Raw genomic sequence first — 14,347 nt, forward strand, 5'->3', positions numbered from 1 at the left:
TAAATCTTTTGTAGAAAAGCAACCAGCTAAGACTCAAATGGAAATACAAAAGTCCTTTTGTGAGTAATGCTTATTGTGAATTACATCAGTAAAATTAGGTAATACAGAACTTCTGAAGCTAGTGATAAATTTACCAACTGGACAGTTTTGATATTTGTTTAGACACTTTTGTCCTTTGTTCACAATTACATTTTAGGTTATACCATACTTTACCTTGCAATATTCATGTTGCTGTGGAATTATACTAAGGTCTGTGTAATCAAAAAAAAAAAACATTAGAATGAAAAGTTGACACACGTTTTGCCAGACTCAATCACAATATCTTCATTTCAGTACAGTGACCATTTTTGTTACGTTTCTTTCTGTACTACATTTATAGTGATATCTTCCCCAGGAGATAGGTTGGGGCACTTATAAAGGGTTAAAAATTTACTACATATGTCAGAAATGATGCACATAATTTTTAAACAGCACTGATAGTTTTATAGTGGGGGAGGGGCTAGTGTATTAAACGGAACATGTCACCAGCATTTCACCTATTAAACCAGCAATACCTGGTGAAAGTGGGTGAAAAATCATTTTTATGTAACTATAATTATCTTCTAAATAGGCTCTGTACCCTTAGTATTCCATTTTTTAGTGTTCCTGCACCTTATGCTAATGAGCATTAAAGACTCATATCTTCATTCCTCAAGCCTTTCCAAGTTAGCCCCGCCTCCTTACTTTTGATTGACAGCTCCTCACCTCCCCCCAGCACACACAAAACTCCCATAAACGGCGTGAAATGTCTGCAGACGGTTATTTACGATTGGAGGAGGAGTTGAGGAGAGTGGATAACACCAATGAACTTTTGACAGGAGCTGCCAGCAAGGGGTAAGTAGAGTTTAATAGGTGAAATCCTGGTAACAGGTTTCCTTTAAGTGTCCTACAACATTTCTAGAAATATGTTGTATAACCAAAGGCATAAAAAAAAATTGTACAAACAACTTTATTGATACATGTACCATATAAATATACATATATATATATATAAAAAAAATATATATATATATATACACCGCGTTCCAAATTATTATGCAAATTTTATTTTTCGCTGATTTTCCTAAACAGTCGATGCAAATGACAGTCAGTATAATCTTCAAGACATCAACAATCTTGAGCTGAGCTTGCTGCTCACGGAGCATGCAGTTAGTGGGTTACAACTGGAGGGTGAAGACATGGGTGAGCAGGATCAGGTAAGTAGCTGGGTTAATGTAGTTAGGGGCAGTAGAAAGGGGGTCAAAGAAAAGGAAGGCCGATCCGGTTTCTGACATTCCAGGCAAAATTGCCAAGTTGGGTGATGATGCGAGGGTGTCAGTCTCAGAAATGGCAGCCCTAGTGGATACTGATCTCCCTAACAGCCGGGAGAACAGCCCAGCTAGTAGTCGGCGGGATGGTAATGCAGGTAAGCCAAGACAATTGATAGTCGTAGGGGATTCTATAATCAGGAAGACGGATAGAATAATTTGTCGCCAAGACCACCTCAACCGAATGGTTTGCTGTCTCCCTGGTGCCAGGGTTCGGCATGTGGTGGAATGGGTGGACAAATTGCTGGGAGGGGCTGGTGATGATCCAGCTGTCGTGGTCCATGTCGGTACCAACGACAGAATAAATGGTAGGTGGAGGAGCCTTAAGAATAATTTTAAAGAACTAGGCTACAAGCTGAAGTGAAGGACCTCCAAAGTAGTATTCTCAGGAATACTGCCTGTGCCATGCGCATCACAGGAAAGACAGCGGGAGCTCAGGGAGTTAAATGCATGGCTGAAGTCTTGGTGTAGAGGAGAAGGATTTGGGTTCCTAGAGCACTGGGCTGACTTTTCATTGGGGTACAAACTGTATTCTGCAGATGATTTGCACCTAAATGGAAGGGGGTCCGCTGTGCTGGGGGAGAGAATTCTAGCTGGGGTGGCGGAGTATTTAAACTAGGGCTGAGGAGGGAGGTCAATGTAGAAAAAAAAGGGGTAGCCAGGTTAGAGAGGGGTCAGACTATATTGGTGGGGGGAGAAACAGAATGTGGGGAGAGGACTAGACAACAAGATAAGGAGATCCTTTCGTTACAAAACATCAGTGTAAATAAAAAGGCCCGATTAATGTCAAATCCCATTTCTGATAATAAAAGTGAAAAACTGACAGGCAAGTTAAAGTGTATGTTCACAAATGGCAGAAGTCTAGCAAGCAAAATGGGGGAGCTGGAGGCCTTGATACTGGAAGAAAATATAGATATAGTTGGTGTTGCTGAAACATGGCTGGACTCTTCACATGACTGGGCTGTAAATCTACAAGGTTTTACACTTTTTCGGAAAGACAGGACAAATAGGAAAGGTGGTGGTGTATGTCTGTATGTGAGAAATGATATGAAGGCGAGTGTGAAAGAGACAATAGTGGGTGAAGACTGTGAGGAGTTTGAAACCTTGTGGGTGGAACTAGAAAGGGAGGTAAACACTGAAAAAATTACTTTTGGTGTAATCTATAGACCCCCCAATATAACTGAGGAGATGGATGTTCAGCTATATAAACAGATGGAGCGGGCTGCACAGGCGGGTACTGTAGTGATAATGGGAGATTTTAATTTCCGGGATATTAATTGGTGTCATGGTTCGGCTTCAACTGCAAAGGGGAGACATTTCCTCAACCTGTTGCAGGAAAATTTTATGGGCCAGTTTGTGGAAGACCCGACTAGAGGTGAAGCTCTGTTGGATCTGGTCATTTCTTATATTGCAGATCTTGTTGGGAATGTCAATGTTCGTGAAAACCTCGGTAACAGTGATCATAATATAGTTACATTTTACCTATACTGTAAAAAACAAACGCAGGCTGGGAGGGCAAAAACATTTAATTTTAAGAAAGCCAATTTCCCCAGGATGAGGGCTGCAATTCAGGATATGGACTGGGAAGAACTAATGTCAAATAATGGAACAAATGATAAATGGGAGATTTTCAAATCTACTTTGAGTTATTATAGTGCAAAATTTATTCCTATAGGTAACAAGTATAAACGACTCAAATTAAACCCCACATCGCTTACACCTTCTGTGAAAGGGGCAATACATGACAAAAAAAGGGCATTTAAAAAATACAAATCTGAGGGTACAGCTGTAGCCTTTGTAAAATATAAAGAGCTTAATAAAATCTGTAAAAATGTAATAAAATTAGCAAAAATACAAAATGAAAGGCAGGTGGCCAAGGATAGTAAAACAAATCCCAAAAAATTCTTCAAATATATAAATGCTAAAAAGCCCAGGTCTGAACATGTAGGACCCCTAGATAATGGTAATGGGGAGTTGATCACAGGGGATCAAGAGAAGGCAGAGTTACTAAATGGGTTCTTTAGCTCTGTATATACAACAGAAGAAGGAGCAGCTGATGTAGCCGCTGCCAGTGCTGTTAATATATCAGTTGATATACTGAATTGGATGAATGTAGAGATGGTCCAAGCTAAATTAAATAAAATAAATGTGCACAAGGCCCCGGGACCAGATGGGTTACACCCTAGAATTCTTAAAGAGCTTAGTTCAGTTATTTCTGTCCCCCTTTTCATAATATTCAGAGAATCTCTAGTGACTGGTATAGTGCCAAGGGACTGGCGCAGGGCAAATGTGGTGCCTATTTTCAAAAAGGGCTCTAGGTCTTCCCCAGGTAATTATAGACCAGTAAGCTTAACATCCATCGTGGGGAAAATGTTTGAGGGGCTATTGAGGGACTATATACAGGATTATGTGACAATAAATAGCATTATAAGTGACAGCCAGCACGGTTTTACTAAGGACAGAAGTTGTCAAACTAACCTAATCTGTTTTTATGAAGAGGTGAGCAGAAGTCTAGACAGAGGGGCTGTGGATTTAGTGTTTTTGGACTTTGCAAAGGCATTTGACACTGTCCCTCATAGACGCCTAATGGGTAAATTAAGGACTATAGGTTTAGAAAATATAGTTTGTAATTGGATTGAGAATTGGCTTAACCCCTTCCCGCTCCTTGACGTACTATTACGGCATGGCAGCTGTATCGTTCGCGCTCCATGCCGTAATAGTACGTCTCGGGAGTAACGGCTGTTTCGGCCGTCCTCCCGACACATACAGGAGCTGTGACGCTGCTGTCTTGTTCAGCAGCTGTCACAGCTCCTACAGCGGGGACCGATCGCTGTGTCCCCGCTGATTAACCCCTTAAAAGCCGCGTTCTATAGAGATCGCGGCTTTTTAGGGGTTAAGCTGCCATCGCCGGCCTGCTACGCGATAGCGGCCGGCGATGGTGACTATGGCAACCGGACACCAAACAATGGCGTCCGGCTATGCCATAGACGGAAGCCTAGTGGGTCCTGACAACGTCAGGACCCACTATGCTTGCTGTCAGTGAGTAGCTGACAGTTCTAATACACTGCACTACGCATGTAGTGCAGTGTATTAGAATAGCGATCAGGGCCTCCTGCCCTCATGTCCCCTAGTGGGACAAAGTAATAAAGTAAAAAAAAAGTTAAAAAAAGATGTGTAAAAATAAGAAAATAAAAGATTTAAAAGTAATAAAAGTAAAATTCCCCCCTTTTCCCTTATCAGTCCTTTATTATTAATAAAAATATATAAACAAACAAATAAACTATACATAATTGGTATCGCCGCGTCCGTAACGGCCTGAACTACAAAATTATTTCATTATTTATCCCGCACGGTGAACGCCGTAAAATAAAATAATAATAAACCGAATCACAATCACAATTCTTTGGTCACTTCACCTCCCAAAAAATGGAATAAAAAGAGATCAAAAAGTCGCATGTACCTAAAAATGGTGCTGATCGAAACTATAGTTCGTTACGCAAAAAATAAGTCCTCGCACGGCTTTATTGATTCAAAAATAAAAAAGTTCTGCCTCTTAGAATATGATAACACAAAAAGTGAATGATTGTTTACAAAACGTATTTTATTGTGCAAACGCCATAAGACATAAAAAAAACTATAAACATCTGGTATCGCCGTAATCGTATCGCCACGCAGAATAAAGTGAATAAGTCATTTATAGCGCACGGTGAACGCTGTAAAAAAAAACGAAAAAAAAACCAATAGTACAATTGCTGTTTTTTAGTCACCACGCCAACTAAAAATAGAATAAAAACTGATCAAAAAGCTGCATGCACCCCAAGAAAACTGCAATGGATTCCTCAAGGGGTCTAGTTTCCAAATTGGGGTCACTTTTGGGGGGTTCCCAATGTTTTGGCACCACAAGACCTCTTCAAACCGGACATGGTGCCTAATAAAAAAGAGGCTTCAAAATCCACTAGGTGCTCCTTTGCTTTGGAGGCCGGCGCTTCCGTCCATTACCGCCCGAGGGCCACATGTGGGATATTTCTCAAAACTGCAGAATCTGGGCAATACGTATTAATTTGCGTTTCACTGATAAATACTTTTGTGTTATAAAAAAAATGGTATAAAGAGGATTTTCTGACAAAAAAAAAAATGTAAATTTCACCTCTACTTTGCTCTAAATTTTTGTGTAACACCTAAAGGGTTCATAAACTTTCTACATGCTGTTGTGAATACTTTGAGGGGTCTAGTTTCTAAAATGGGGTATTTGATAGGGGTTTCTAATATATGGGCCCCTCAAAGCAACTTCAGAACTGAACTGGAACCTAAAAAAATAAATAAATGAGGCAATACTTCGCTTCTTACATTATACTGATAATGAGCCGTGCCCACCCCGAGATGACCCCAGTTTTGACCGTTTGTATAAACGGAGACCCCTATTAGACCGTTCCAGTGCCCGGTTTTCCCAAGCATACACCCCCGAGAAGTGTATTTCTATTGATGAGTCCCTGGTACATTTTAAAGGGAGGGTTCAATTCCGCGAGTACCTGCCAGGTAATCGGGCAAAGTATGGCGTGAAGATGTATAAGCTGTGAGAGTGCATCAGGGTATACCTACAGGTTTAGGATATATGAAGGAAAGGCCACCCCCAAACCAGACTGCATCCTGGACTACAATAGGTACATGGGAGGGATGGACTTGTAAGATCAAGCCCTGAAGCCCTACAGCGCCATGCGGTGTGGTATAAGAAGCTGGCCGGGCACATCATACAGATGGCATTGTACAATGCAGGTGATTATCAAGAACCTAATCTTTAGGGACCAAGAAGGGGGGGGCACCCAGTACTTCTGGAAGCGAGCCCACACGCATCGTACCAGGGCAACACTTTCCAGGAGAAGTTCCCCAAACTGGCAAGAAGGGAAAAAGTCAAAAGAGGTGCAGAGTCTGCTATAAGAGGGGGATAAGGAAGGACACAATATATCAATGTGACACGTGTCCCGAATAACCAGAGCTCTGTATGAAAGTGTTTTAAAATTTATCATACATCCCTTGGTTTATAATTTACCCCAATTTTACTTACCCTGATGCACTCCACACAGCTTATCCCCCCTCGTCTTTCCCCTCTGGGCCCTGCTGTGTGTCCAGGCAGCTGATAACAGCCACATGTAGGGTATTGCCATACCCGGGAGAACCCACATTACAGTTTATGGGGTGTAGGTCTCCGGTCAAAATGCTCACTACATCTCTAGATGAATGCCTTAAGGGTGTAGTTTTTAAAACGGGGTCACTTCTTGCGGGTTTCAACTGTACTGGTACCTCAGGGGCTTCTGCATACATGACTTCGCACTAGAAAATCCCCAGTAGGCCAAATGGTGGTCCTTTCCTTCTGAGCCCTCCCATGGGCCCAAACGGCAGTTTATCACAACAAATGGGGTATTGCGGCACTCAGAACAAATTGCGCAACAGAATGGGGTATTTTGTTTCTTGTGAAAATAAGAAATTTTCAGCCAAAACTACATATTATTTGAAAAAAATAATTTTGTTTTCATTCCCAGCCCAATTCAAATAAGTTCTGTGAAAACTATGGGGTCAAAATGGTCACAACACCCATAAATGAATTCCTTGAGGGGTTTCGTTTCCAAAATGGGGTCATTTGTGATTGGTTTCTATTGCTTTGATAGCTCTGGGGCTCTGCAAATGCGACATGGCACCCGAAAACCAATACAGCAAAATCTGTACTCCAAAGAACACACAGCGCTCCTTTCCTTCTGAGCCCTCCCATGGGCCCAAACGGCAGTTTATCACCACAAATGGGGTATTGCCGCACTCAGGACAAATTGGGCAACAAAATGGAGTATTTTATTTCTTGTGAAAATAAGAATTTTTGAGCTAAAATTACATCTTATTGGAAAAAATATATTTTTTTTTAATTCCCAGGCCAATTCAAATAAGTTCTGTGAAGAAACTATGGAGTCTAAATGGTCACATTACCCATAAATGAATTCCTTGAGGGGTGTAGTTTCCAAAATGGGGTCACTTCTGGTGGGTTTCCATTGCTTTGATACCTCTGGGGCTCTGCAAATGCGACATGGCACCCGAAAACCAAACCAGCAAAATCTGTACTCCAAAGAACACACAGCGCTCCTTCCCTTCTGAGGCCTCCCATGGGCCCAAACGGCAGTTTATTGCCACAAATGGGGTATTGATGCACTCAGGAGAAATTGGGCAACAAAATTGAGTATTTTGTTCCCTGTGAAAATAAGAAATTTTGATCACAAATGACATTTTATTGGAAAAAATGAAATTTTTTTCATTACAGAGCCCAATTCAAATACGTGCTGTGAAAAAACTGTGCGGTCAAAATGGTAACAACAACCCTAAATGAATTCCTTGAGGGGTGTAGTTTCCAAAATGGGGTCACTATTGGGGGATTCCTACTGTTTTGACACCTCAACACCTCTTCAAACCTGGCATGCTGCCTAAAATATATTCTATTAAAAAAGAGGACTCAAAATGCACTAGGTGCTTCCTTGCTTCTAGGGCTTGTGTTTTAGTCCACGAGCACAGTAGGGCCACATGTGGGACATTTCTAAAAACTGCAGAATCTGGACAATACATATTTAGTAGTGTTTCTCTGGTAAAACCTTCTCTGTTACAGAAAAAAAAATGAATAAAATTGAAATTCAGCAAGAAAAATGAAATTTGCAAATTTCACCTCCACTTTGCTTTAATTCCTGTGAAATGCCTGAAGGGTTAAAAAACTTTCTAACTGCTGTTTTGAATACTTTGAGGGGTCTAGTTTTTAAAATGGGGTGTTTTATCAGGGTTTCTAATACATAGGCCCCACAAAGCCACTTCAGAACTCAAGAGGTACCTTAAAAAAAAGGCTTTTGAAATTTTCTTAAAAATATGAGAAATTGCTGTTTATGTTCTAAGCATTGTAACGTCCAAGAAAAATAAAAGAATGTTCAAAAAACGATGCCAATCTAAAGTAGACATATGGGAAATGTGAACTAGTAACTATTTTGGGTGGTATAACCGTCTGTTTTACAATCAGATGCATTTAAATTCTGAAAAATGCAATTTTTTCAAAATTTTCTCTACATTTTGCAATTTTTCACCAATAAACACTGAATATATCGACCAAATTTTACGACGAACATGAAGCCCAATGTGTCATGAGAAAACAATCTCAGAATCGCTTGGGTAGGTTTAAGCATTCCGACGTTATTACCACATAAAGTGAAATATGTCAGATTTGAAAAATGAGCTCTGAGCCTTAAGGCCAAAACTAGGCTGCGTCCTTAAGGGGTTAAGGACCGTATCCAGAGAGTTGTGGTAAATGATTCCTACTCTGAATGGTCCCCAGTTATAAGTGGTGTACCCCAGGGTTCAGTGCTGGGACCACTATTATTCAACTTATTTATTAATGATATAGAGGATGGGATTAATAGCACTATTTCTATTTTTGCAGATGACACCAAGCTATGTAATATAGTTCAGTCTATGGAAGATGTTCATGAATTACAGGCAGATTTAAACAAACTAAGTGTTTGGGCGTCCACTTGGCAGATGAAGTTTAATGTAGATAAATGTAAAGTTATGCACCTGGGTACCAACAACCTGCATGCATCATATGTCCTAGGGGGAGCTACACTGGCGGATTCACTTGTTGAGAAGGATCTGGGTGTACTTGTAAATCATAAACTCAATAACAGCATGCAGTGTCAATCAGCTGCTTCAAAGGCCAGCAGGATATTGTCTTGTATTAAAAGAGGCATGGACTCGCGGGACAGGGATGTAATATTACCACTTTACAAAGCATTAGTGAGGCCTCATCTAGAATATGCAGTTCAGTTCTGGGCCCCAGTTCATAGAAAGGATGCCCTGGAGTTGGAAAAAATACAAAGAAGAGCAACGAAGCTAATTAGGGGCATGGAGAATTTAAGTTATGAGGAAAGATTGAAAGAATTAAACCTATTTAGCCTTGAAAAAAGACGACTAAGGGGGGACATGATTAACTTACATAAATATATTAATGGCACATACAAAAAATATGGTGAAATCCTGTTCCTTGTAAAACCCCCTCAAAAAACAAGGGGGCACTCCCTCCGTCTGGAGAAAAAAAGGTTCAAGCTGCAGAGGCGACAAGGCTTCTTTACAGTGAGAACTGTGAATCTATGGAATAGCCTACCGCAGGAGCTGGTCACAGCAGGGACAGTAGATGGCTTTAAAAAAGGGTTAGATAATTTCCTAGAACAAAAAAATATTAGCTCCTATGTGTAGAAATTTTTCCTTCCCTTTTCCCTTCCCTTGGTTGAACTTGATGGACATGTGTCTTTTTTCAGCCGTACTAACTATGTAACTATGTAACTATGTAACCGTTGGAGTATAATGCAAATTTTATTGAACAAATCTCCTAATGATAACAGATTTTTTTTTAAAAGTAAAAAAATCAAAATGCACTGTTTCAAATTATTATGCACAACAGAGATCAAAACATTTTAAAGGTTGTAAAGAGAACTAAAATGGTAATTTGTTGAATTTGCAGCATCAAAATCACTTACAGAAATCAAAAGCTCTTTCAATCAAAAAAAACTTAACAGGCCAAGTTACATGTTAACATAGGACCCCTTCTTTGATATCACCTTCACAATTCTTGCATCCATTGAATTTGTGAGTATTTGGACAGTTTCTGCTTGAATATCTTTGCAGGATGTCAGAATAGCCTCCCAGAGCTTCTGTTTTGATGTGAACTGCCTCCCACCCTCATAGATATTTTGCTTGAGGATGTTCCAAAGGTTCTCAATAGGGTTGAGGTCAGGGGAACATGGGGCCCACACCATGAGTTTCTCTCCTTTTATGCCCATAGCAGCCGATGACACGGAGGTATTCTTTGCAGCATGAGATGGTGCATTGTCATGCATGAAGATAATTTTGCTACAGAAGGCACGGTTCTTCTTTTTGTACCACGGAAGAAAGTGGTCAGTCATAAACTCTACGTACTTTGCAGAGGTCATTTTCACACCGTCAGGGACCCTAAAGGGGCCTACCAGCTCTCTCCCCATGATTCCAGCCCAAAACATGACTCCGCCACCTCCTTGCTGACGTCGCAGCCTTGTTGGGTCATGGTGGCCATTCACCAACCATCCACTACTCCATCCATCTGGACCATCCAGGGTTGCACAGCACTCATCAGTAAACAACACGGTTTGAAAATTAGTCTCCATGTATTTCTGAGCCCACTGCAACCGTTTCTGCTTGTGAGCATTGTTTAGGGGTGGCCGAATAATAGCTTTATGCACACTTGCAAACCTCTGGAGGATCCTACACCTTGAGGTTCGCGGGACTCCAGAGGCACCAGCGACTTCAAATACCTGTTTGCTGCTTTGCAATGGCATTTTAGCAGCTGCTCTCCTAATCCTATTAATTTGTTTGGCAGAAACCTTCCTCATTATCCCTTTATCTGAATGAACCCGTCTGTGCTCTGAATCAGCCACAAATCTTTTCACAGTACGATGATCACTGTAATGACGGGGGGTAGGGAAACGGACTAGTCTACCCGCCACTCTGTCCCTGCCTACTTGCAACGACCCGCCCTAGGCGACGGGGTACAACTGGGCGGCGGTCCCTGTGCTCAGTAAGTGCACGACAAACACGACAAACATACAAGGGAATACAAGCAAGGGAAAGGGGCAGTTGCCCACGGCAACACCGTGAGCAACCAGAGTGGTGAACGAGCCGAGTCAAGCCAGGAGTGTGAGAGGTATTAAACGAAGAGCAGAAGAGTAGTCAGTAAGCCAGGGTCTGTATGGAGCAGGATCAAAATAGAAGGAGCTGTAGCTGGGCCAGGAAACCACACGAAAAGAATCACAAGCACCGAGGGACAGGAAGGGCAGGCTTAAATAGACCGAGGGCGGGAGCTAGCTGAGTCTGGCCAGGTTGTGATAGGCTCTCCCACTCCTAAGCCTGCCAGCCTGAGTGGTGGAAGCTGGAGTCAGTCTCAGGGATGTAGATTTAGGTGCTGACTGATTAATTATGGGAGTTAACCCCGAAGCTGTGCCTGGCAGATCCTTTACAATCACTCTTAAGTTTTCTTGAAATATCCAATGTTTTCATACCTTGTCCAAGGTATTCCACTATTTCACGCTTTTCGGCAGCAGAGAGATCCTTTTTCTTTCCCATATTGCTTGAAACCTGTGGCCTGCTTAATAATGTGGAACGTCCTTCTTAAAGGAACAGTGTCATCACAAAAATTTTTTTCATATGTTAAAGATGTTAGTTACTTTTTCTTATTTTTACACTTTTTCTTCCCTATGGGGGCTGCCATTTTTTGTTCCATTTCTGTATGTGTCGATTAACGACACATACAGACATGGAATACGGCAGCCACATTCCCATAGGGACTGCGAACGGCTCCCGTCCCATCCACTTCTGTGTACGCCGTCTGTGTGGGAACTGCGCATGCGCCGCTCCCACACAGTCCAATTTGAAATTGGCGCTGTCCGGCGCCATTTTCCTGTGGACTGGAAGTCGCGGCCGGACAGTAAGATTACTACTTTTGGTCGCGGCTTCCGGACTTGTGCACTTGGACCAGCGGCAGCAGACGGAGCGGACGGGCCGGAGGGAGCCGCGGCGGCAGGAGCAGGTAAGAGATTTCAATGTATGTTCGTGTTTGTGTACGTTTACTACTGTATGTAAACTTACTACACTGTGTGTTAGCTCAAAAAATGGCAACACACAGTGTAGGAGGATAGACCGTTCAAACCCCTCGTTTATCCCGGCACTAGCCAGGATAAAGGAGGGGGGATGCTGAGAGCTCACTAGAGCGAGGGCTTTTTACCCAATTTTGCAATGCTGCAATTTTGGGAATAGCTCCATCTAGTGACCAGCAATGGGAAATATTATAAATTAGAATCTAATTTATAATATTTCCTGACTCGTGAAAAAAATAAAAAAAATTTGAACAATGTTTAATCACCTACACACTAAATGTTTAACCCCTTAACGCCGAAGGACGGATATATCCGTCCTCAGCAGCTGCTAGTTCGCGCAGGAGGACGGATATATCCGTCCTGTGATCGCGCGGGTACTGACAGTTTACCCACGCGATCAGCGGCAGGAGCACGGCTGTTATACACAGCCTGACTCCTGCTGCAACTGCCGGAATCGAAGCACGCGCCGATTCCGGCAGTTTAACCCATTAAATGCCGCTGTCAACAGTGACAGCGGCATTTAATGTGTTTGACAGAGGGGGGAACTCCCTCTGTCTCCCAATCGGCGCCCCCGCAAACAAATCGCGGGTCGCCGTCGGGTTTCCATGACAGCCGGGGGTCTAACAAAGACCCCCAGGTCTGTCTTCAGCATCTGCCTGTTAGGCGATGCCAGAGGCATGACCTAACAGGTTGCCTGTCAGTTTTACACTGACAGGCAATAATGCTTTGGTATACGAAGTATACCAAAGCATTATATATGCGATCTGCATATCGCATAGTGAAGTCCCCTGGTGGGACTAAAAAAAAAAAGTAAAACCGTTAAATAAAGTTTGTGAAAAAAAAAATAAAAAAAATTACAGTCAAAGTCAAATAAAACTACTTTTTTGCCCCAAAAAGTGGTTTTATTTAATAAAACGGTCAAAACAAATCACACATACACATATATGGTATCCCCGCGATCGTAACAACTTGACCAATAAAATGAACACATTAATTAAACCGCCGGATGAACGGCGTCCAAAGAAAACGCAAAAAACAATGGCAAAATTCTCTCTTTTCTCCCATTCCCCCCATAAAAAATAAAATAAAAGTTCATCTATAAGTCCTATGTACCCCAAAATAGTACTAATGAAAACTACACATTGTCCCGCAAAAATCAAGCCCACGTACGGCCACATCGACGGAAAAATAAAAAAATTACGCCTCTTGGAACGCGGCGATGCAAAAACAAGTAATTTTTTTCTAAAAGGGTTTTTATTGTGCAAACGTAGAAAAAACATATAAAACCTTTACACATTTGGTATCCCCGTAATCGTGCCGACCCATAGAATAAAGTTAACATGTTATTTACGCTGCATAGTAAACGGCGTAAATTTATAACGTGAAAATTAATGCTGGAATAGCTGCTTATTTTCAATTCTCTCCTAAAATAAAGTTAATAAAAGTTAATCAATATGTTATAAGCATCTAAAAATGGTACAATTACAAAATACAACTCGTCCCGGAAAAAACAAGCCCTTATACGGCTATGTCGACGGAATAAAAAAAGAGTTACGACTCTTGGAATGCGACCGTGGAAAAACAAAAATTAATCCTTGGTCATTAACGTGCAAAATGGCCCGGTCATTAAGGGGTTAATTAAAAAAAAAAAAACATGTTTTTCTGGCAACACATTCCCTTTAAGTAGTTTTCCTTTGATTGGGCACACCTGGCAAACTAATTATCACAGGTGTCTGAGATTGATTACAATGATCCAAAGAGCTCTAAGACACAATACCATCCATGAGTTTAATTGAAAAACTAATAATTAAATGTTTATGACACTTAAATCCAATGTGCATAATAATTTGGAACACGGTGTATATATATATATATATACAGTATAGTATCAGTACACTTCAATAGATTTAATAACCATCAATATGTAATAAGTATACTAATACTATATGTGGTACAATACATTAACAATATATTGACAATCTCAGCACAATATCTTACTATACTATTACTTGCCCATGTACCTACATACTCATATACATACACGCTCACTTATGACCCTCCCCCACCTGGCTATAACTGTCCCTTTACCTAAGGGGTTACATTTATATGGGGATATACTATTGTGCTGATAAGAGGGGAGTTGCAAGGGTATTGCTACGGCCGCGGTCACGGACTGCGACTTTCACTCACCTGCCTTCCGCAGATCTTCCGCTTCCTGTCAGCGTCTTCCTCCCCAGAGACGTCAGAAAATTGCGCCCGCTCTGTCCCGTAGTGATCACTAGAGCGCACACGCTGGTTCCCAGC

Source organism: Rhinoderma darwinii, chromosome 1 (assembly GCF_050947455.1).
Source record: "Rhinoderma darwinii isolate aRhiDar2 chromosome 1, aRhiDar2.hap1, whole genome shotgun sequence".
Taxonomy (NCBI): domain Eukaryota; kingdom Metazoa; phylum Chordata; class Amphibia; order Anura; family Rhinodermatidae; genus Rhinoderma; species Rhinoderma darwinii.